At 46.1% G+C, this 25,451-nt stretch overlaps 1 long non-coding RNA gene across 1 annotated transcript in view; it reads left to right on the top strand.

Moving 5' to 3' along the window:
• Positions 1-571: 571 nt before the first annotated feature.
• The window catches only part of LOC137754754 (uncharacterized), a 36,002-nt gene continuing 11,122 nt past the window's right edge, over positions 572-25,451 (top strand). Inside the window, exons 1-2 of the long non-coding RNA XR_011071920.1 lie at positions 572-748; positions 22,316-22,435. This is a non-coding gene — a long non-coding RNA (uncharacterized lncRNA). The remainder of the gene's footprint in view (positions 749-22,315; positions 22,436-25,451) is intronic.

Raw genomic sequence — 25,451 nt, 5'->3', positions numbered from 1 at the left:
TTAAATTTTGTCTGTGAATAACTTTGAGTGAATTTGGTGTAAGTTGTAAAGTTTGCATCTACGTTCATTGCTTTCCAAATGGTTTCCAACTTGTTGGAGTTGTGGGGTGTCCAGTTTTCCCAGCACTGCTTACGTGGGGACTGTCCTTCCCCTCGGTGTGTCCTTGGCCCCTTTGTCATAAATTAACTGACCCCATCCGTGCGTGTTGAATTCTGGGCTCTCTGTCCGGTTCCTCTGGTCCCTGCGCCTGTTTCTGTTCCAATTCCACACTGTTTCGGCGACTGTAGCTTTTCAACAGTGTGTGGTCAAGTAGGGAGATGCCTCCAGCCTCTCCTCCTTTCTCAGTTAATTGTTCCCTAACTGTTTTCCGAAAACTTTTGGGATATTTGTCTCCATTTCAGTTTGAATTTCCACGGTTTAACAGATTCAGCAGTTCCGCCAGCAGGGGGCGCTGTCTCCAGTGACCGACCACTTCCCGCACCGACCACAGGGTGGCGCCGAGCCCGCCTCGCTGACCCACAGCGCATGCGCGTTCCCCGCCGACTCTGCTCTGAGCGCAGCTGCGGGGAGTCGTGTCTCCTCAGGTACCGCCGGGGCTGCGGCTGGGACGCTGGGCTCAGCGTCTCTGCTGACAGCAGCTTGGTCTCCTCAGGACTCGCTGGGGTTTCGGCTTCAGGACAACGTGGGGCTGCGTCCACGCTGACGGGAGCTGGGTTTCCTGAGGACGCAGGCGACGCCGGCGGATAAGGTGAGGAGACAGTGAGGAAAAGTGGGGAGAAGCTTCCTGGGGGCGACTGACGGCTGAGGGGGCCCGTCTTCGTGCGACCCGGAAGGGCTTGGCGTGCAAAGCTGGGTTTTCGGTCAGGCTGGTGCGCGGTGGAGCCGCGTGGGTTGTGGGGTGTGCAGTCTTCCCCGCACCGTTTACCGTGGGGCTGCCCTTCCGCTCGGTGTGTCCGTGGCCCCCTCGTCGTGAATTAACGGCGCCCCCGTGCGGGGTGGGTTCTGGGCTCTGCGTCCCGCCCCTCTGGTCTGTGCGCCTGTTTTGAGCCCGTTCCGCACTGTTTTGGTGGCTGTAGCTTCGCCATGTAGTGTGAAGTCAGGGAGCGAGGTGCCTCCGGCCCGTTCTCCTTCCTCAGGGTCGCCTTGGCTCTTCGGGGTCCTTTGTGGCTCCACACGCGTCTTAGGAGGATTTGCGCTGTTTCTGTGGAAAATACCATGGCGTTTCGGGGGGGCCTGCGCTCACCGCGCACCGCTCTGGGTGGAAGGCGTATTCTAACAACGTTCATTCTTCCGTTCCCTGAGAACAGGGTATCTTTCCATTTATTCGTGTGTCTTGTTCAATTTCTGCATCAATGTCGTAAAGTTTTCAGTGTGCAGGTCTTTCACCTCCTTGGTTAACTCTATTCCCAGGTATTTTGTTCTTTTTGATGCATTTGTAAATAGGGTTGCTTTCTTTCTCTTTCTGATGGTTCATTATTAGTGTTTAGAAATGCAACTGATTTCTGTGTATTGATTTTGCAACTTTACTGAATTTATTTATTAGTTCTAATAGCTTTTTTGTGGAATGAAGTGGAAAATTGGAATTCCAAAATCCCACTGTTTCTACCATCTCCAGGTCGTCCACAACACGGAGGACAGCGGCTCCTAATATAACCTTCCCACAGTGCCTCTAAGTGACATGTGGACTTTGGGTGAACTGGACCTGGGTAAAGCTTGGCTGCTCTATGGAAGCTTGATGTTTTCTCTGCTTTTCGGACATGCTATCGACATGGTGTTTTGAAAAGTAATTTACTTTCCAGTAATTTCAAACAGACAAATTTACACACATAAAACAAGTCTTGTATCTTGACTAAGTATATTCCTAAATATTGACGTTGACATTATTTACAGTGGAATTGTTACCATAAATGCTTTTTCAGGTTATTTATTGCTAGTGTATACATATAAGATAGATTTTTGTGAATTGATATCTTGTTCTATAACTTTGCTGCATTAGTTGACTAGCTCAAATAATTTTTTGTTCATTATAGGTAGTTATATATATAAAATGATGTGATCTGTGTTCTGTGAAGAGACACAGTTTGAATTTTTCCATTCACACGTGGATGCTTTTTATTTCTTTCCTCAAGATTCTGGGTAGGACTTCCGGCATCCTATTGAGTAACAATGATGAAGACCAGCTTCCTGGCCTCGTTCCTGATTTCAGGAGTAAATCTTTCAGTCTTTAACATTGAGCATGATGTTTGCTGTGGCTTTTTGTACTACTCTTTTCCATATTGAACAAATTTCCTTTTACTCCTGCTTTCTTGAGTGTTTGTATCATGAAATAACACTGGTTTTTTATTTTTCTAATTTTTAAAATTTATTTATTTTTGGCTGTGTTGGGTCTTCGTTGCTAAGCACGGGCTTTGTCTAGTTGCGGCGAGCGGGGGGGCCACTCTTCGTTGCGGTGCGCGCGCTTCTCACTGTGGTGGCCTCTCTTGTTGCGGAGCACGGGCCCTAGGCACGCAGGCTTCAGCAGTTGTGGCACACGGGCTTCAGCAGTTGTGGTGCGCAGGCTTAGTTGCTCCGCGGCATGTGGGATCTTCCCAGACCAGGGCTCGAACCCGTGTGCCCTGCATTGGCAGGCGGATTCTTAACCACTGCGCCACCAGGGAAGCCCCTAACACTGGTTTTTGATTGTAGCTTTTTCTGCATTAATTGATATGATCATGTGTTTTACTTCACACTTTTATTGTGGTTTATTACATTGCTTAATTTTAATATGTTGAACAACCTGAAATTTCTGGTGTAGAGATACTTGCTTATGGCATTATCCATTTAATGTTTTTCTGGTTTCATGTTGCTATTATTTTGTGATAGATTTTTACATTCATCTTTATAAGGTATCCTGGGGTAGTTTTCTTTTTTATGATGTGTTTGTATAATCTGATTAGACTTGGCTTGGTGTAAGTGGTTTGGAGGGTTAGCATTAGGGCTGGGGCTGTGTTGTGGTTTATGGCTACTGTTATGGTTTACGTCTTATGGTTATGTTTACAGTTATGACCTATTTATGCCTGTGGTTAATGAATACATTTTATGCTTTATGGTTTTGGTTATGGTTGTGGTTTTGTTTATTGCTTAAGGTTTATGGTTTTGGTCTCAGGGTGTTAGGGTCCTGTGTTAGAGTGGGTGTTAGGACATGGGCGAGAATTAGGGTACAGGTAGGATACGGGTAGAGTATGGGTTAGGGTAAGGTACAGGTTTAGGGTACGGGTTAGGGCTAAGGTTAGGTCAGGGCTTAGGGTCAGGATCAGAGTTTAGGGTTAGGGTCAATGTCAGGATTAGCGTCAAGGTTGAGCTAGGCCATTGTTTTCTGCTCCTCCAGTCCTGGATTCTGATTGATAGACGAATGAAATGTCTGCTCTGGTCCCTCGCTGTTTCAAATTGAACTCAACCTCAGTCCAGTGTTCTTAGGGCCTCAGAGGTCATGCAGGGTTTCCCTACACCCTCCCTCCTGGGAAGGGTAATGCAGGGCTCACCTGGGCAGGCACCCAGCAGCCCACGGGGCTCTCGTGGTCAGGCCCCTCCCCGGGTATGGAGCTCACCTGAACAGGTACCCAGCAGCCCACGGGGCTCTCGTGGTCAGGCCCCTCCCCGGGTATGGAGCTCACCTGGGCAGGCACCCAGCAGCCCACGGGGCTCACGTGGTCAGGCCCCTCCCCGGGTATGGAGCTCACCTGGGCAGGCACCCAGCAGCCCCCAGGGCTCTCGTGGTCAGGCCCCTCCCTGGATATGGAGCTCACCTGGGCAGGCACCCGGCAGGGCTGGGCACACAGGAACCGTGCACGTAGCCCTCATTGCAGAGCACCCCCAGCCCACCTGTTGGTCAGAGCTGACCCTGAGCACCTCAGAGCAGGACCCGAACTAACAAACAGCAGCTCCGACAGGTCTGTGATCCTGGGCTTCACTCTGTGCGGCCTCCCTCCACTGGGTCTTCCAGAGGCTTCCATTGCAGCCGGGGCACCAGGCCTCTGTCTCCACCCAACACCCCTCATCTCCCTGACTCCTGGATTCCTCTTGTGAGGAGAGGGTCTTTTTGAAATTGTCTCCCACTCATGGACCAGACAAAATGATTAGAAAACAAGCCAGAGCTGCAGCCCCGTGTCTATCCTGACCCTCAGGACCCCACACCTGTTCCTTGGACCTGGCCGGTGCAGTAAGGCCCATGTTCTGCACCTCTGAGTCCCTGATGGGCACGGATTGGCTGAGCTGGGCAGCCTGACCCTGCCGGCCAGCCCTCCCCAGGTGTGCCTGGGTTGAGGTCAATATAAACACCCCCTCCAGGCAGCAAGAGCCCCTGCAGCTGTGCCTGACGCCATATGCTCTGCCCCGTCAGCAGTCTCGGGGCTGGGCTGGTGGGAAGGAGTGTAGGGCCCACGGCTTTGTGGGTGGCCGGGTCTGAGTGGGGTTCTGCTGGACTTTCTGCAGGAGTTGCCGGGCTGCCACCTGCTAAAGAAGAGGATGTGTCACCAGTACCTGCCGTTGGAATTTCTCCCTGGTAGAGGTGAGGAAAGAAAAAAGCAGTGGGGGCCAGGACAGGAGGGGTAACTCAGGTAGGGGAATGGAAAGCTTCCAGAAGAGCGCCCGGGGCCAGGACCATCCTGCCTGGCCTGCAGGCACCAACTCGGCCTGCGTGCTGTCACTGGTTTGACTCCAAGTCCTTTCCTCTAGGCTTTAAAGTCTTTGTACATATTCAGGTGTTTTACCTGGGAAGGGTGGGAAAAGTTCAGCAGCAGCTGGCCTGGGGCTCAGCTCACGTTTACTCGGAGACGCCTCCTCATGGTCCACCAGCCTTGCAATGAGGACGCTCCTTGCGGGGGGGCTGCTGGCTGCATGGGAGACGATTCCCCACCTCTGACCAACTTCAGAATTGTTTACCACTGGAGCTAGTGTCCTGATAGGGTTTTCCTCTGTGTAACTAGTGGGTTCTTAATTAGCAATGTGAACAGTGACATCAGAAGTCCTGAATCAGGATGGAAATACTCATCCCCAACATGCACAGGCGTAAAAACCTGGGGAGGCCGTGTGCAGCCGGCACCCTTAGGGATGGGCTTCCGACTGACCCCTCAACGTTCTGGTGTCCAGCCACTGCTTTAGGATTTCTGGGGCCCAGTGCTGACTCTAAGGGTTCTGCAATCCAGCCTCTGTCGGCCTTTAGTGAGACCCCCACTTCTAGCATCCTACAGAGCAGGGTCTGTGTGACCGTTCTGTGGCTTCTGTAACAAATGACCACAAGGTGGGTGGTTTAAAACAACAGGAATTGATCCTCCCCCAGTCCTGGAGACCAGACATCTGAGATCAAGGTGTTGCAGGACGGAAGTCTCTCCAACGGCTCCAGGATAGGGTTCTTCCTGCCTTTTCCAGCTTCTGGGGGCTCCAGGCGTCCCCAGGCTTGTGGCTGCATCCCTCCCATCTCTGCCTTCGTCGTCACATGGCTTCTCCTCTGTGTCTGTGCCTCTCCTCTTTTGTCTCTCATAAGGACCCTCTCAATTGGATTGGGGGCCACCCTAACCCAAGATGACCTCACCTCGAGATCCTTAACTGCATACACAAAGACCCTTTTCCCGGACATGGTCCTGTTCACGTCTTCTGGGGGGACACATCTTTTGGGGCCAGCGTTCAACCCATTACCTGTGTATAAAATAACCCTCATTTTAGGAGATTACCAAGGTCCCGTATAGACTGGCACAGACAGCAGCCATGTGGGTGAGGGTCTGGGGAGAATGAGGACCCTGGAATCACCTGGAAGGGATGAAGTCCTGGCTGCATTAGGTGAGCTCTTCCACCACGGGCCCCGTGGAAACAGCCACTCCACTCTGTCCGTGGAAAGGGACCCAGTGCCGAGTCCAGAAGTGGTTACCTTGCACAGCTGGCTCTTCTGGGATTTCATCATCAATAGCATCATGTAACCAATAACTACGGGCTTGGAGGAATCGCCTTCTGGCACATGATGACAACACTGTCACTTTAGGCTCATCAAGCCTAGAATGGGAATGTTTGAAGGAGAAGAGTTTGGGAGATTGAAAAGCTTGGTTGTCAAGGAAACTGAGCGGGTTTGTCAAGGTTGTCAAGGAAACTTCCTCCTTAAACTGAAGGCAGGGCTGGGAGAGTTGAACTCCAGGGATCTTGTAAAGGGGCTGCTCTGAAGCACCATCACCTGAGAGGTGGTCTCACCGTGAGCTGGGGTTTGAGAAAAGTGTGATGAGATTAAGCCTTTCTGTGACAGCTGGGGAGGGGTTTGTAAAGCACCTTGGCTTTTAAGGCAAATGTTTGTTGCTGGAACAAAGTGTCTCCCAAAACTGGGCTGAAGCTCAAGATGTCCGTGTCCCCTTCTTGTGAGAGTCCAGGGCAGGTGGGTGTCAGGTGCCAGGCCCTGTCCCCCTTGTTTCTCTTCCCTGCTTCCAGGTGAGGGCTCCAACCAGCAGGGTGGGGTGACCAGGTGGGCATCATGCCCTCCGTCCTAGGATGCAGGCTGGGCAAGGCCCTCACCGCCTCCACCCCTTCCCCTTGGTAACACGAGACACTGTGCCCCAGCTGTAAGGGGTGGGAAGGCTGGGAGGTGCAGGGTAGCTGTGAACAGGAAAAAGGGAAATGGGATCTGGTGGGCAGCTGCGCGGCTCTGCTGTGAGGGTCACCTGGACGGTAGCGCACAGACTCTGGGTCCTGTGAAGCTTCGATGCGTTGTGGTTCTGGAAATCCTATAGGAGACCGTCCACAGCAGGTGAAGCTAATGCTCTCAGTGGAGGTGGTGAAGCCAAAGATCTCAGTTCAGACTGAAGGTGCCGATGTACATACCGGACAAGACCATCTCGTGTGAATGGACTTCAGGCACGTTTAACGTGAATGCAGTCGTGTTAATGCCTGGCACCTTCTATCTTGTGCCTCCACTCAGGGACCCCCTCCTCAGTTCCTGAGGATCCTGTAACTCCCGTACAGGGGGCTGGAGAGTGGGCTCTGTCCAGTCTGAGCCCTGAGTTACCCTGCGTGTGAGTCAGCTCAGGACCGCCGTAACAAATACCACAGACTGGGCCGCTTGAATAACAGACCTATCTCCCAGTCCTGGATGCTGTCTGAAATCAAGGTGTGTGCAGGCTGGCTTCTCCTGAGGCCTCTCTCCTTGGTGCTTAGACAGCCATCTTCTCCCCAGGTCCTCACGTGGTCTCCCCCTTTGCCTATCTGTGTCCTAATCTCTTCTTGTAGGACATCAATCCTATTGGATTAGGATCCACCCTAGTGACCTCATTTTTACCTTGATCGCCTCTTTAAAAATCCCATCTCCAAATACAGCCACATCCTGGGGTCCTGGGGGTTAGGGATTCAGCATGTGAATTTGGGGGGACGTGGCTGAGCCTATCCCATCCTCCTTAGGAACAAGGTGTGCCTCGGTCCTTCCTTCCCTCAAGTCACACGAGGTGATGTAGTGGCTCAGGGAGAGGCCACTCGTGCAGAGTCTGTGTCCCAGCTGGGGAGCCCTTCTCTGCTCTCTCTGATCAGGCCGTGGCCGTGCCAGTCCCCTCCTGAGGTGAGCAGTTCTGGGGTTTCCTGCCGTGTCGCCTGGCCGGCTGAGGTGCTCACTGTCAGGGAACTCAGGAGCCAGCAGCCTAATGGGGATCCCGGGGACTCTCAGGGCCTTGGCAGATGTCTCTCCCAGCAGATACCCTAGCGAAGGTGGGGAAACATTTGGGGGATTACAGGTGGGAGAGAGTCACAGTCTCATTTATGCTTCAGAAAGACCACGTTGGGGTGGGATGTGAGGTGCGCCGTGCGGGCAGGGAGTTTTGTCAGGGCCTGATGGAGGAACCAGGCACAAGATCGGGCTTGGGCCAGGGCTGTGGGCGTAGAGGTGAATTAGTGTGGGAACTGGCCACAGACTGTTGTCGAAATCTCGGCTTCCCTGTGCACCGAGGCCGAATGGAAATACGGAGCCAGGGATTTTGGAGGACGAGAGAGATGGCTTTATTCTTCTGCCAGGCAGAAGGGAAGACACAGCTGGCTAGCGCCTCAAGAACTGGGCCCGCCCTCCTTGAGAATCAGGGAAGGTTTTATACGTGGGGCTCTCGCAGTCCGGGGTATAGGATGAGGATCGAAGTAGTGAAGGTCTTGCATTCCTCCTTTCCTTTGCATTATTTCAAAACAGTCATAGTTGGCATCAGGCCGCCCGGTAATTGGGGTCCAGCAGTCTGGTAATTGCGTCCGTTTGCCTCTGGTTTATCGGCCGGTGACCTTGTTTCTGAAATGCAAAAACTATAGGGGGTGATTTGTTATGAGGGGCGTATAGAATGTAAGTGCTGGACATAATAAGGTTAGGGAGTGAGAGGCAAGGGATGTAACTCACACAGAGTTCGGGGTGATGGGTGCCAGAGGTAAATTACATAGTGTCAGGGAGTGAGGTTGGCTTTGTAAAGTACAAATCTAGTTACTACAAATTAGTGACAAAGTAAAACAAGGCGTGATGAACTCTTTCAGGCCAGGTTATGTTTCTTCTCTAGCCTGTTCACTGTTCCCTTTGGTGGTGGTTTTAGCATCTGTAAAACAACTCAGGAAGCGTGCATCAGATACTGTTATCCAGGTACTTCAGAGAGGAGCTACAGCAGAGGATGTCGGGGAGGGGTCTGTCCTGGGAAGGCCCCGTAGGGTCCTGCTCGGTTACACCAGGTGCCTGGGCTCGGCAACCTGGGAAGGTGGGGCTGCTCCTGGGTGTGGGGAGCTGCAGGATCCCGGTCCCCTGAGGGCCCTGTTAGCCCCCAAGGTGAGATGGGGGTGCAGTGACTGGACAGAGGCGTCTGGCCTGCGAGAGGGGTCCAGGCTGGAAATGTCACGGGACTCATCGTAGGGAGGGAGAGGAAAGGCCAGTGGGGGCAGGTAGGTCACAGCAGACTACGTGCAGGTGACTGCGGTCCTGTTGGAAGCAACTCAGAGCCAGAAAGGAGTGGCCGTCAGGGGCTCAGCTCCATTCTCTTGTTCCTTTGTAAAACCGCTGTGTCAGAGTTTGAGACACTGCCAGGAGACGTCTGGGGCCAGTGCTGCCGTGGCTTCATCAAAGGGGTCCAGGGGGAGCACAGAACCACTGCAGACCCCGCCCATGTCCTCACTGGGAATGAATCCCATCGGGGCTCCTGGGCTCACAGACTTGAGGGAACCTCTGTCTTCAGGACTGGTCTTCCTCCTTCCTCTCACCTGCTGGTCAGAGGCCCAGGAACCCCCAACCTGGCTCCACCCCCAGGGCCTGGATTCTGGGACAGCTTCGGGGTAAGCAAGACCCTCATGCTCCTTTATCTGCCTGGGGGCGAGAATGTCTTAAACGCTGCAATTGACTGATTACGGAGGGCTGAGTGTTTCCAGCAGGTATGGGTGGAAAGATGGGGCGTGAAGTTCCTATGTCTGCAGGGTCTTCCCAGCGTGAAGATCTGTATGTTTCCCCCGGCCAGTCAGCATCCTCCCAGGAAGCCCAGATCCAGGATTACGAGGGCAGAGGCTCTCCCCTTGCTTATCTGTAACTTCCCACTCCCACAGCAAGGAGCCTGGCTCCCACCATCTGCCGTTTATGTATGCATTGCTCCTTTCCAGGTTACATGTGCAGAGGTTTCAGAATTGTTAGCTACTACACCCTGGAAAGAACTTCATAAAATAAAGCCCACTGTTTATATACGGTCCAGTTTGCCTTTAGTCTACAGATTCCATTCATTTCCATAGGTAACTTAAGTCAGCACCTTTTACCCCATCCCCTACAGTGAGTTGTTTCCATATATTTCTAATACATTTAGACTCTGTCACATTATGTATTCCATCCTGCAACACTCCTACATCCTAAATAACTAAATTTGAATAGATTATGATTGACCCCTTGGGCTATACACATCTGTGGGTTTAGACAAATGCATAGTGACAGGTATCCATCCTAGAGTGTCACATGGAATACTTCAAACCCCCCACCGCATGATCTGCTTATCATCTGTGTAGCTTTGCCTTTCCCAGAGTGTCACCAATGGGGTCATACTGTGTGCAGCCTTCTCAGCCTGGATGCTTTCACGTAGCAGTATATACTGAGGATTTATCCATGTCTTTCCATAGGCTGATGGTGCATTCCTTTCTGCGGAGTAGTATTCCACTGCATGTGTATGGGCGGAAAAACAATTTCCCCTCTACTTTTCTAGGTTCTTGGTTGAGACCCCCCCCCCCCGCCCCTGTAATAAAAGACAGATTACCAGGAGAAAAACAGAAATTTAATAACATGTATACCTTCTGAATACAGGGGGGATAGCAAGGAAAACTGAGTCACTCCCTGAAATGATCCTCTTAAATACTGTCTTCAGCTAAAAACAGAAGAAAGATGTTGGGGAAGGGGGGGAAGGCCAGTTATGTCAGGTTATCGTGCAAAGCACAGTAAACAATGTGATTGTTTGCACATTTAAGTCAGGACATCTCCATTGATAAGTGTTACTTGAGATTTCATTATCCTTCTATTTCTGGTGCAAAGCGGGACAGATCCTTATAAATGGAGATTTCTCTATTGTAAATGTCCTTCGCAAAAGGGCAATCTCTACTCAGTTTTCTGAGATTCCTTTTTTTTCTTTTTTTAAAAAATCAGACTGAAATAATCCTCATGCCAGAGAGAGCTATTTTGGGGTGGCATATTCTACTCGCCTTGACATGGATGTACCCCAATTTGCTTATACATTCATCTTTTGAAGGATAGCCTGATTTCTTCAAGTTTTTAGCCATTATGAAAGTGCTGCTGAGCATAATTGCATCCTTGTTTGCATTTGGACATAGATTTTCAAAGCAGTTGCCTGAATACCGGAAGCACAATTGTTGGATCCCAAGGTGAGACTTGTTTAGCTTTGGAAAAAACTGCCAAATTGTCTTACAAAGTGGCTGTACATGCATCCCACTGGCAATGAGGGAGAGTTCTGTTGTTCCTCATCTTCTAGCAATTGGTATTGTCATATTTTTGGAGTTTAGCAGTGCTAATAGGTGTGCTGTGATATCTCATGATTTTAATTTGTAATTCCCTAATGGTATATGATGTTGAGCTTGTTTTTGTATGATTTTTACTATCTGTATATCGTTTTTGGCTGGGTGTCTGTTCAGATCCTCACCCATTTTTTTTAATGGGGTTGTTTTAGAGGTCTTTGTCTATTTTGAGTCCAGATCCTTTATCAGATACAAGTTTTGCAAATATTTTTCTCCCAGTTTGTGTCTTGTCTTTTGATTTTCTGAATAACGTCTTTGAGAGTAGAAATCTTTAATTTTATAAGGTCCATAATATTACTTTTTTCTTTTGTGGATTGGCTTTTTGCGTTGTGTGTTAAAACTCAAAGCTCGTGATCTAGAGACTAAACCCAAGGTCATGTATTTCTGTGTTTATCTCTGTAATTTTGATAGTTTCACATTTTAAATGTCTGTTAATAAGTTTGAGTGAGTTTGGTGTAAGTTTAAAGTTTGTGTCTAGTCATTTCATTTCATACAGTTTCCAGTTAATTGTTTCTTAACTATTTCGGAGAAGTCATGGGATACTTGACTGTATTTCAGTTTGAATTTCCGCAGTTTAGTGGATGCAGTGGAAGTGCCCTCAGGGGGCGGGAGGTGAACTGGGAGGTGGCTTGGTCTGCACGTTCCCATTGGCTGGCAGGGAACGCGAGCCCGCCTCCCTGACCCTCCCCGGGATCAAGCATTGTGCCTGCGGACTTGGCGCCCGCGCGCAGCTGGCGGGAGCCCCGCCTCCTCAGGACCCGCTGGGGCTGCGGCTTTTGGGACACGCGGGGCCGAGTCCATGCTGACGGCCGGGCTTCGGGACAAGCTGGGGTCGAGTCCACACTAACAGAAGCCGGGTCTCCTCAGGACCCTCTGGGGCTTAAGCTTTGGGACACTGTGGGGTCCAGTTCATGCTGACAGGAGCCTGGTCTCCTCAGGACCTGCCGGGAGGTGATGCCAATGGGGGAAAAGGTGAGGAAATGTGGGGAGAAGGTTCCTGTGCGTGGCTGACCGCTGCGGGTGTCTGTCTTCAGAGGAGCCAGGAGAGGAGGGGCTTGATGTGGAAAACTGGGTTTTTGGCCCCTTTTGTGTGCGGTGTAGACAGAGTTCAGTGTTGTTCTTTGGCGAGTGGCATCCGGTTTTCCCAGCACCGTTTATTGAGGGGACTGTCCTTTCCCTGGTGTGTGTTCTTGGCTCCTTTCTTGTGAATTAACGACCACGTACCTGTAGGTTGATTCCTGGGCTCTCTGCTCTGTTCCTCTGGTCTGTGCGCCTGTTTTTGTGCCGATTCCACACTTTTTTGGGACTGTAGCTTCGTGATGAAGTGTGAAGTCAGGGAGCGAGATGCCTCCAGCCCGTTCTCCTTCCTCAGGGTCGCTTTAGCTCTTCTGGGTCCTTTGTGGCTCCACACACATCTTAAGATGGTTTGCTCTGTTTCTATGGAAAATGTCATTGGACTTTTGGTAGGGATTGCGTTGAATGTGTACATTAATTTGGCTAGAATGCATATTTTTTTTAAATTAAAAAAAAATTTTGGGCCACAGCATGTGGCATGCAGGATGCGGGATCTTAGTTCCCCAGCCAGGGATCGAACCTGTGCCCCCTGCAGTGGGAGCGCAGAGTCCCAACCCCTGGACGGCCAGGGAAGTCCCACCTTAGAATGCATATTTTCACACTATTCTTTTTACCCATGAGCACGGAGTATCTTTCCATTTATTTTTGTCTGTTCAGTTTCCTTTATCAGTGTCTTCCAGTTTTCAGTGTGCAGGTCCTTCACGTCGTTGGTTAAATTTACTCCTAGTTTTTCTTTTTGGATGCAATTGTAAGTGAGATTTTTTTTTTAATTCTTTTTCTGATGGTTCATTATCAGTGTAGAGAATCACAAATGATTTTTGTGCATTGATTTTTCTTTTTTTTTGTATCCTGCAGCTTTGCTGAATTCATTTTTTAGTTGTAACAGTTTTTTGGTGGTTGAATGTGGAAAACTAGAATTCAGAAATCCCACTGTTTCAGCTACATCCACGTCATCCACAGCACCCAAGACATAGTGGCTCCCAATATAATCTTCCCACGGTGCCTCTCGTAGTATGTGGACTCCTACGAGGGTGATTGGCATCCCCACTGCGGGTGAGCTGGATCTGGGTAGGGCTTGGCCTCTATAACAGAGTTTGATGTCTGTATTTCTGGCGTGGTATGACATGGTTGTTTTGATGAGTACTTTATTTTCTCGTAAATTTCAAGTGTATAAAAAACTTTAAGGGGCTTCCCTGGTGGCGCAGTGGTTAAGAATCCGCCTGCCAACGCAGGAGACAGGGTTCGAGCCCTGGTCTGGGAGGATCCCACATGCTGCGGAGCAACTAAGTCCGTGCACCACAACTACCGAGCCTGCGCTCTAGAGCCCGCGAGCCACAACTACTGAGCCCGCGTGCCACAACTACTGAAGCCCGTGCGCCTAGAGCCCATGCTCTGCAACAAGAGAAGCCACTGCTATGAGAAGCCTGCGCACCACAACGAAGAGTAGCCCCCGCTCAGCGCAACTAGAGAAAGCCTGCGCGCAGCAACAAAGACCCAATGCAGCCAAAAATAAAAATAAATAAATTTATTAAAAAAACAAAACAAAACAAAAAAACTTTAAATAGCAGTATCAAGTTTTCCACATTCACAAAATACTCCAGCTTGTTTTTACCCTGTGAGCGTGGGAGGGCCACTCTCCCAGGGAACCCAGCACATAACCCCAAAATGAGGAATAATTATGGTTTCCACGTTATAATCCTATCCCCAGACCTGCTTCAACTTTCACCAGCTGCCCCAGCTTTGTGGAAATGTATTTTCCATTCGAATACAGTTTTCTTTTCCTGGAACCATCACTGGGGCTTTTCCTCACTTTAAAAACCTTGCTGGATTTAAAGTGTACAAGATGAGCATGATCTGGGTGGTTTTTCTGTGTGGCTTCTTTCACTTAGGATGTTTTCAGTGTTTATCCACATTGTAACATTGATCATTATTTCATTCATTTTTTCCATCGTGATTAAAAACACATAACATTTACCATTTAAACCATTTTTTAAAGCTTTTTTTAAATAAAATTTATTTTATTTTTAATTTTTTGGCTGTGTTGGGTCTTCATTGCTGTGCACGGGCTTTCTCTACTTGCGGTGAGCAGGGGCTACTACTCTTCGTTGTGGTGTGCAAGCTTCTCATTGCGGTGGCTTCTCTTGTTGCAGAGCAAGGGCTCTAGGCACGCTGGCTTCAGTAGTTGTGGCGCACGGGCTTAGCTGCTCCACAGCATGTGGGATCTTCCAGGACCAGTGCTTGAACCCGTGTCCCCTGCATTGGCAGGTGGATTCTTAACCACTGCACCACCAGGGAAGCCCCATTTAAACCATTTTTAAGTATACAGTTCTATGGCATTAACTACATTCACGTTGTTGTAAAAATATCCTCACCATCCATCTCCAGAGCTTTTTTATTTTCCCCATGTGAAACCGTAGCCATTAAACACTAACTCACCTCAACCCCTGGCAACCTTATTCTACTTTGTCTTTGAATTTGACTTATCTGGATACCTCGTACTAGTGGAATCATAGAACGTTTGTCCTTTTGTGTCTGGCTTGTTGCACTTAGCATAATGACTTCAAGGTTCATCCACATTGTAGCAGGTGTGAGAATTACCTTAGTTTTAAAGGTTGAATCATATTTCATTGCGTATATACTACACTGTACTTATCCATTCATCTGTTGAAGGATGTGTTGTGTTACTTCCACCTTTTGGCTATTGTGAATAATGTTGCTATGAATATGGGATACAAATGTCTGTTCCAGTCCTTGCTTTCTAATATTTTGGGTGTACATCCTGGAGTGGAATCAAGGGATCATACGTTAATTCCATGTTTACGTTTTTGGGGAGCTACCACACTGTTTTCCACAGCAGCTGTATAATTTTATTTTATTCCTTTTGTATGACAGAATAATGCAGCTTATTGATATCTTCCTTATTTTGCTTATCCATTTACCTGCTGATGGACGTTTAATCTTTTCTACCTTGGGCTATTGTGAATAGTGCTGCTATGAATAGTTGGTGTACAAGTTTTTGTTTGAATGCCTGTTTTCCATTGTTTAGGTATATATGTAGGAGTAGAGTTGTTGAACCACATGGTAATTATATTTTATATTTTTGAATAAATGCTAAAGTTTTGTATACATAGACTGCGCCATTGTACATCTCCACAAGTGACTTTTAAGGGTTCCATTTTCTCTACGTTGTTGCCAACATTTGTTACTTCTATTTATTTTTAAATTTATTTTTAAAATTATTTTTATTTATTCTAGTGTGTGTGAAGGGGCATCACATTGTGGCTTTTATTTGCATTTTCATCATGACTACTGATGTTTGACATCTTTTCATGTCCTTGTTGACCATTTGTATGTCTTGCCTGGAGAACAGTCCATGCAAGTCATTTGTCCGTTTCAAAAATTGTATTGTCTGTCTTTTTGTTGATGAGTTGTAAAAGTCCTGGGTATATTCTAGATAAAGAGTCTTATGAGATATATAATGTGCCAATATTTTTTTCCATTCTGTGGGCTGTCTTTTTACTTTCTGGATAGCCTCTTTTGATGCACAAAGGTTTGTAATTTTGAGGAAGTCCAATTTATCTGTTTTTTTCTTTCATTTCTTATGCTTTACTGTCAAATTTAAGAAACCATTGCTAAATTCGTGGTCAGGAAGATTTAATTCCTTGGTTTATTTGAGAGTTCATAGAGTCCTTTCTCGGTACCCACTAGGCCAGGCTTTAGGCCTGGGGTTGAGTCAGTGTGAGGGTTCAGGGGTCACGGTTTAGGGTTATGGGTCATTGTTGGAGAGTCATGGTAGAGGGTTGTGGTTAAAGGTCATGGTCAAGGATTAGAGTTTGGGGGTCAGGGACGAGGGTCTAGGGGTCTGGGGCTAGGGTTGTTAGGGGGTTACAGTTAGAGGTTAGGGTTCTTAGGGTTAAGGTTAGAGTTAGGTTTAAGCACAATTGGCCCTCATTGCCCTCCCCTGTTCTTCTCTCTTAAGCCTCCAGAATGGATAGGATTTGCCCAGGGTCAAACAGTAGTCAGGGAGCTGAGGTCAGTAACTGTTTTTCTGGCCTCCCTTCCCCCAGTCCTGGGCTCTGAGAGAAGAATGAAATGTCTGTTCTTGTCTCGGACTGTTTCTTATCCAACTCAGCCTCTGTCAAGGATTGGGGAGGGTGTCAGAAGTCATGCATGGTTTCCTTCTGCCCTCCCACCTGGGAAGGGTGATGCTGGCCCTAGTCTGCCTGGGCAGCCCCAGGTTCCAGCACAGCCCAGACAGCAGGGCACTCAGTGGGCATGTGTGGATTTATACAGGACTGGGTGCAGTGACCTGCCAGCCCCCAGATGCTGCCTTCTTAAGGGCTGGTGGGGCCCTCCTGGCACTGGAGGCATCCTTTGTCCCATCTGAGTGGGCATGAATAGACGATCAAGTCTCAGGCAGGACAGCCCTTGACCTCTGACTAGCCAGGCAGGCATCTGTGGTCCTCTAGTTCAGTCCAGCCTGGGCATTGTCAGGCCCTCATGTATAGTTACTGAGCTGACCATGCTTCCGGGCAATTGAACAGCTACCTGGTCATTGTAGACATTCCTTTGAGAAGTGTCAACTACCAACATCCATGTGGTTGAGAAAAAGGCCTCCCTCCCCTTCACAGCCTTGTAGCTTGCCAAGAGAGGTAATAATCCTCTAAACATTGGAGTGTGTCCCTGACACAACAACCATACAGCAGACCATGGCCCTGCAATCCTTTGTCCTTTCAGTCTTTAGAAGCTTTTGACATTCATATTCATTAAGAATCAAAGATATGGGAGCAACTGGACCTCCCAATGGAAGGTTCACAGTGACACTGCATTGTCTTGGAGAGCCATATGCATCCATGTGGCCTCTGGAAAGCCTGCCAATTATGGGTTCCATGGCTTGGAATAATTCTTGAGCCTCCCATTACTTCATTGCACAAGAGTTTCCTTACCACCCTAGCATTTGGTTTCTTCCCTTAGTAAAGGAGAGAGAAGAAACTGGAAAAGGAGCAGTATTGTTTCTCAGGGATGGGTAATTAATATGGCCAAGGAGATGGCGTAGCTCAAGGGCTCCCACCTCTCAGGGGCAGGAATGAGGTCTGTGTGTCTTCTGAGGGCACATGGGCTGTTCTGGGCCACCCTCTGAGATGTGAGGACCTGATGCCCAAGGCAGGAGATTTGAGTTTACCATCAAGAATAATCCTACCTTTTCAGCAAGTGAAAGAACTTCTTGCAGTCTTGGGAGGACAGTAAAAGCACTGGATGAGCAGCTGCAGCCCCTGACCCTGAGTGAACCTCTTTCTTCCTTTTGTGTCAGATTCTATGCTGTGCAGTGAGCTGTCGTTGACTTAGAATCTGCTGCTTTCTCCCAGCCAGCATCTGTTCTCAGGCCCAAGTGCCTCAGTTTTCCTTTGGGAATTACATCTCACCTGCTTCCAGTCCAAACAGTTGCAGAAGGATGAGCCCATGTTGCACCCAGCTCGAAGATGGGTTTACAACCCACATCTAGCCAGTCCCATTTTCCATCTTCTGGTGATGGGTGAAGTATGAGACTGTAACCCAAGCCAGACCAAAGGCATTTAAAACCATGACTTTCTTGGAATCCAGGAAAAGGAGAAACTGTTTCTCGGAAAATGGATGGTGAGTGGTTGTCAGCTTAGAATAGCTGTTGGCCCAAGGGCAGTGAGAGAGCCTGTGCCTGTGAATGGGGTCCCCTAAAGGCACTGAACAGGACAAAGATTTGGAGAGAAGCAAGGTCACACTGAGACAGTGTGAGCCACTGGACCTGCCAGGTCCAAACCCATTCTTCAACTTGCCACTTGCAAGTATTAATGTATTTCTACCCTTACAATAAATACTAATTTATTTTACTTCAGTAAGTGTGTCCAGTTGCTGGGAATAAAAAAAAGTCCTAGTTGACACATCTGAATCAATACTCCCTGATCCTTCCTCAGGTGTCCTCACTGGGTAGGCGTGGCTGGGGGAGATGAAGACACTGGGTGGGGTCAGATACTAGGGGAGCTGCCAAACAACTCTGTCCCTGTTCCTTCCCTGTCCTGGGAGAGGGAAACCCTGCAACAGTGATAGGATAACCAGTAGGGGAAGAGGTTCCTCAGTGATTAATTGGTCTTTTTGTGTTTTCCTTAATTTAGGGTGCATTTTGGTAATGTGTTTTTACAAAGAAATCCCCCGTTTCCTCTAGATTTCCAGTTACAGTAGTTTTCTCTTATTTGACTTCTAATTTTTCCTGTTTAATTTTCTACAGAATCATCACAAATAATGAAGAAATATTGATACTTTATTATTAACTGAAGACCCTATTCACGTTCCCTTTGTTATACCTTTCCTTGTTCCAGGATCTCAAAGGACATGGAGTCATCATGTCTGTTTAGTGTCTTCTGGGCTTTGACAGTTGCTCAGACTCTCCTTGTTTCCATGACCTTGACAGTGTGGAGGAGGACTGGTCAGGTATTTTATAGACTGCCGGGCACTGGGATTTGCTTGGTGGTTTTGTCGTGGTTAGACTTGGCTTTGAAAAAGCAGACCACAGAGGTGAAGTGCTTCCTCTTCACTGTATATCAAGAGGACAGGCTCTTAAGGGAACTTCTCACTTATATTCTTAATTTTGGTCACCCAGCTGAGGTAATGTTTGTCAAGTTTTCCCACAGTGAGGTTAATTTTTTCCCCATGTCCATCCTGTGTGTCTTATTTAGGAGGAAGTCATGATGCAGAACCCACACTTGAGGAGAGAGGGGTTAGCTTCACATCCTTGATGGACAGCTGAGTGTATATATGAATTGTTCAGAAACTTTCTGCATAGGAGATTTCTATTTAACACCATTCATCAAAAACTATGTAATTTATTTTTACCAGTTTGGACACATGAAACTTTAACTTTTAACTTTTGGTTATAATCCAGCACTACATTATTAGACTGCTTAGTTCATTCTTGCTTTGGCTGTTGAGAGCTTTTTCCATTTGCTCCTGTTTTTATTTTACATAATTTTTCTTTTGTGGGTTTCTAAAATTTTTGGTACTTCTGTACTTTCTGATATTTTAAGATTATCCTGCTTTATATATTTACTGTCTCAGTCCTAGCATCAGCCCTTTCTTCAAAGAGCCCTTGTTCCTTTTATTAGAGAATGGTATTAAAAACTTACACGTGGGAGCTAAATATGCTCAGCTGACAGTGCATGGAAATATATGCATGTATCCCAGCCTATGCATATACACATAATTATAAAGATTTCCATGTGGAACTATGTGTATCTGTATTAGGCTAAAGATAGTTTATACTGCTATCTCCAACCTGATCTGTTATGACATGGATATTGTAACCTTCTCTCTTTGTTTGTCTGTGACTTCCCACTGCAGTGGTCAGAGACCTGGCTTCTACCATTTGTCATTTATTAAATTCACTGCTTGTTCCATTCAATTTCTGATATAGTAGTTTCAGTACTGTTAGCTGCTGCCCCTCATGGGAAAGAACTTAGAGTCCACTGCGTATGTATGGCATATTTTGCCTTTGGCCTACAGAGTCTGCTCATTTCCAAAGTTAACTTAGGTCAGCCCATTTTGTCCCACCACCAACAGTGAGTTTTTTCATACATTTATAAATCAGTTAGATTCTTTGTTATATTCTGTATGCCAGTCTTTGACACTCCCATATCCTAAGTAGCTAAATTTGAATAGATTGTAAATTACTTGTTGGGTTGTAAAAATCTGTGGGTGTAGACTAATACATAGTGACAGCTATTCACCACTAAAGTATTATATGGACTGTTTCAACCACATATTCCATAAACTGTTTACCATGTCAGTTTTGCCTTTTCTAGAATGTCATATAAATGAGGTCATACAGTGTGTAGCACTTCAGACTGGATTCTTTCACTTAGCAATGTAAGTGTTAGAGGCATCTATTTTTTTTTTTTTTGCCCGGGTTGATGGTCCATTCCTTTCTATCGCTGAATACTATTGCATTGCATGTATATGAGAGAAAAAATAATTTTCCCTCTACTCTTCTGTGTTCTTCATTGAGATCTCCCTTGTAATGAAAAGGAGATGAACTGGAGAAAACAGTCAGAAGTTTAATATATACCATGCTTACCTCCTGTATAGTTGAAAGATGCCCAGGAAAACTGAGTCACTCCCTGAAATGGCCCAAGCCATTACCTTAAATGCTATCTTCTGCTGAGAACAAAAAAGGATGTTAGGGAATGGAAGAAGCCATTTAAGGGAGGTTATTAGGCAAAGCACAGTAAACAGGGTATGGTTGTTACACAGATTTATATCCAGGCCTGTTTCATTGACAAGCTTTTTTTTTTTTTTTTTTTAAACATTTATTTATTTAGCTGCGCTGGGTCTTAGTTGAGGCCTGTGGAATCTTTAGTTGCGGCATGCGGGCTCTTAGTTGCAGCATGCGGGATCTAGTTCCCTGACCGGAGATTGAACCCTGGTTCCCTGCACTGGGAGCATGGAGCCTTAACCACTGGACCAGCAGGGAAGTCCCAACGAGCTTTTCTTGATATTTGGTCATCATTCAATTCCTGGTCCAGAGAGGGACATACCCTTACAAATGGAGATATCCTTAATAATTGTAAATTTACCTCATGAAAGGGCATTTTCTACTTGGTTTTGAAAGATTCTCCTGGGTCTTCTGTTTCTTAAATTAATCAGTGCAAAATAATCCTTTTGTCAAATGGGCATATTTTGGGGTGGTGTATTCTGCTCCCCTTGACATGTATGTGCCCTAATTTGCTTATGAATTCATCTACAGAAGGACATCCTGATACCTTTAAGTTTTTAGCCATTATGAATAGAGCTGCTGTGCAGTACTTGATGCTAGTTTTGGTTTGAACACAGTTTTTCAAAGCAGTTGTCTAAATACAGGAGGTACATTTCTTGGATCCTAAGGTGAGACTGTTTAGATTTGGAAAAAACTGCCAAACTGTCTTCCAAAGTTGGTTGTACGTGCATTCCACCAGCATCTTGAGTATATTCTTGTATGCTTATTTACTGCCTGTTTATCTTCTTGGGCCAGGTGTGTGTTTCAATCTTTACCAAATTTTAATGGTGTTGTTGGCATAATTTGAGTACAGATCCTTTATCAGATACGTGTTTTGGAAATAGTTTCTTGGAGTTTGTGGTTTGTCTTTCGGTTTTCTGAATAAGGTCACCAGACACAAGGTCATGTAGATTTTCTTTTTTTTTTCTAGGATTTTTATAGTTTGGTAATTTAAATTTGTCTATGGGCAATTTTGAGTGAATTTTGGTTTAAGTTGTAAAGTTTGTGTCTACATTCATTTCGTTACATATGGTTTCTGATTAATTGTTCCTTAACCATGTTTTGAGAAAATACAGTGAGATACCTGGCTCCATTTCAGTTTGGATTTCCAAACTTAGTATATACAGCAGAACTGCCTTCCGGATGAGGCCTCTGGGTTTGTGAGTGCGGCGCTCCCGGCACTTCTCTGATGTCCCACAGGGTGCGCCGAACCCACCTGTCTGACCCTGGGGGCACAGGTGCACCTTGCCCACAGACTTTGCTCTGTGACAAGCAGACAGGAGCTTTGTCTCCTGTCAGGGCTGAGGCTTCTGGACCATGAGGCATTGTCCACACTGACAGGAGCTGGGTTTTCTCAGGAGCCACTGGTGAGGAGACTCCACAAGAGGAAGAAACGAGCAAGTGTGGAGAATCTTCCTGTGCAGCTGGCTGCTGGGTGGGTGGGGCGCATCTTCAGGGGCCTCAGGAGAGAAAGGATTTAATGTGGAATACTGTGCGCTTTTAGTTAGTTTTATGTGCCGTGTAGATGGTGACCAGTGTCGTTCTTCGGAGTCTGGTGTCTAGTTTTCCTGGCACTGTTTGCTGATGGCTTTGGGTAGAATAAACATTTTAATAATAGTAATTTTTCTGATGCATGAGCATGGAATATTGTTTTCTATTGTGTCTTCAGTTTCTTTATCAATGCTTTACAGTTTTCTGAGTATAGGTCTTTCATGTCCTTGGTTAAATTTATTCCTAAATAGTTTGTTCTTTTTGATGGAATTGTAAATGGGATTGTTTTCTTGATTTTTCTTGCTGGTGGTTCATTATTAGTGTGCAGAAATAAAACTGATTTGTGTATATTGATTCCATATTTTGCAACTTTACTGAATTTATTTTTTAACATATTTTTTGAAGTAATGTGAAAAATTGTAATACTAAAATCTCACTGTTTCTCCTGCACCCCAGGTGATCCACAGGACCCACGACATGGTAGCTACTAATATACTCTTCCCACGGTGCCTCTTAATACCATGTGGACTCCTACAAGGGAAATAAGTATCACAACTTTGGTTGAACTTGGTCTGGGTAAGTCTTGGCCTCTATAACTAAGTTTGATGGCTGTCTTATCTGATTTTCTGGCATGGTACTGACATGGTTGTTTAGAAAAGTAATTTACTTTTCAGTAACTTAAAATGTACAGAAAAGTTTCAATAATGGCCAAAAGTAGTCACATTTGCCACTTCACACAAAATGCTTAGTGTGTTTTACCCAAGGACCCAGCACATAATCCCTAAATGATGAAATCATGATGTCCACATTATAATTTAATACACAGGCCCACTTCAACTTTCATCTGCTCTCCCAACTGTATGAAAATGTCTTTTTCCATCCTGATCCAGTTTTCTTTTTCTGGAACCATTACTGAGTTTTCCCCTCATTTGGACAACCTTGATGGATTTAAAGCAGACAGGATGAGTATGGGATCTGGGTGGCCTTTTCTGTATGGCTTTTTTCACTAAGGATGTTTTTAATGTTCGTTTTTGTAACAAATATCAGCACTACACTTTTTTTTTCATTGTCATTACAAATACAAAACATGACTTTAGCATTTAATTCATTTTACGTATCCAGTTTTGTGGTATTAACTACCTTCATGTCGTTGCACAAACAAGTTAACTAACACGTGTACATCCTGTGTGCATGGGAGATACCCAGGAAATTGAGTAACACCTTGGAATGGCCCAAGACATCACCTTAAATACCGTCTTCATCTAAAATGAAAAAAAGGGAAGGGTATAGTTGTTTCTGTCTACATTCATTTGCTTGCATATGGTTTCCAATTGATTGTTGTATAACTAGTTTTAGAGAAGTCATGGGATAGGTGGCTTCATTTCACTTTGAATTTCCAAATTTAGTGGATTCTGCAGGCTTGATACAAGGTTTACAAACTTCATATTGGATCAGGACATCCCATGGTGTAACTGGTATTCATGGTTTGTTCAACAATTAAGGTTCTGTGTGATACGAGTTCAGCCTGGAGTAATCCAGGTTAGTTTCTATCTGTTATACATTTGTCCCAGGATGAAAGGACAAGAGAAATAAGGCCTACTTTATAAAAGTGCCTTTAAGTTAATTGATGGTATAATCTCAACCTTATTTTTAAAAAATTTATTTTATTGAAGTATAGTTGACCTACAAAGTTGTGAATTTCTGCTGTACAACAAAGTGGTTCAGATATATATACACACACACACATACACACATACATATATACATACTGTTTTTCATATTCTTTTCCATTATGGTTTATTACAGGGTATTGAATATAGTTCGCTGTGCTGTACAGTAAGACCTTGTTGTTTATCCACCCTATATATAATAGTTTGCATCTACTAATCCCAAACTCCCAATCCATCCCTCCCCGCTGTCTTCCCCTTGGCAATCACAAGTCTGTTTTCTATATCTGTCTGTTTTTGTTTTGTATATAGGTTCATTTGGGTCTCATTTTAGATTCCACATATAAGTGATATCATATGGTATTTGTCGTTCTCTCTATGACTTACTTCACTTAGTGTGATAATCTCTAGGTCCATCCATGTAGCTGCAAATGGCATTATTTCATTCTGTTTTATGGCTGAGTAATATTCCATTGCATATATGTACCAGATCTTCTATAGCCATTCATCTTTTGAGGGACAGTCAGCTTGCTTCCATGTCTTGGCTATTGTGAATAGTGCTGCTGTGAACGCTAGGGTGCACATATCTCTTTGAATTATACTTTTGTCTGGATATGTGCCCAGGAGTGGGATTGCTGGTTCATATGGTAATTCTATTTTTAGTTTTTTGAGGAACCTCCGTACTGTTTTCCATAGTGGCTGCATCAATTTACATCCCCACCAACAGTGTAGGAGGGTTTCCTTTTCTCCACACCCACTCCAGCATTTATTTATAGACACTTTAATGATGGCCATTCTGACCACTATGAGGTGATAACTCACTGTAGTTTTGATTTGCAGTCTCTAATAATTAGCGACGTGGAGCATCTTTTCATGTGCCTATTGGCCATCTGTATGTCTTCTTTGGAGAAATGTCTATTTAGACCTTCTGCTTATTTTTTGATTTTTTTTCTTTTTTGAGTTGTATGAGCTGTTTGTATACTTTAGAAATTAGGCCCTTTTTGGTCACATCATTTGCAGGTATTTTCTCCCAAACAGTTAGCACAGGTGCTGGAACAACTGGATACCCACATGCAGAAGAATAAAGTTGGACCCTTACCTCCCCCCTACCCCGTATACAAAATCAACACAAAATGGACCAAAGGCCTAGATGTAAGAACCAAAATTATAAAACTCACAGAAGAAAACATGAGAGTAAATCTTCATGAGCTTCGATTTGGTCATGATTTCTTAGATTTGCTACCAAAAAGCACAAGCAACAAAAGACAAAATAGATGAATTGGACTTCCTCAAAATGAAAAACAGTTGTGTATAAAAGGAGCAAGGAATAAGATAATCCACCATCCAAAATGGCACAAGATGTTTGCAAACCATGTATCTGATAAAGGACTGTAGTCCACCAGGCAAGCCCCCAGTGGTCCAGTGGAGTGTCTGTGCGGCCCCTCCCGTCCTAGGTGATAAGGGGATCTCAGGCCCCACAGCACCCAAGGGGTGGACACTGGTCATCCTCCGCACCCTCAAGGAGTGAGTGCTGGACGGTTTTGAGCCCAGATTCCCTCCCATTACTGCCCTCAAAGGCTGAAGGCTTCAGCATGCCTCCAGAAGGACACAGAGTATTTGCAAGTCTTTGAGAACCAAGAGAACCATCTTGACTTTTCTGAAAAGGGCATCTTATTATTTCACAGCATGACCGTTTTCAGTCTGGCTCTCAGGGGTGCCCTCCCACCTTCTTTATTTCTCTGAGAGTGGCCATGGTGGTTTGGCTGTCCCCAATCCCCACACCAGGTGACAAGGCCGGTGGGGCCAGATCCTGGTGGTCCTTAGCTTCATTGGAGACTAACCCAGACTCTCAGCCTGAGATTGAACGTGGATGCCCCTGCTTCTCCCCATCACCGATTCTCATCTCCTCCTCTATCTCTTTTCCT

The sequence above is a fragment of the Eschrichtius robustus genome, chromosome 20, assembly GCF_028021215.1.
Source record: "Eschrichtius robustus isolate mEscRob2 chromosome 20, mEscRob2.pri, whole genome shotgun sequence".
Classification (NCBI taxonomy): Eukaryota; Metazoa; Chordata; class Mammalia; order Artiodactyla; family Eschrichtiidae; genus Eschrichtius; species Eschrichtius robustus.
This window is presented reverse-complemented; position numbering and strand designations above follow the sequence as displayed.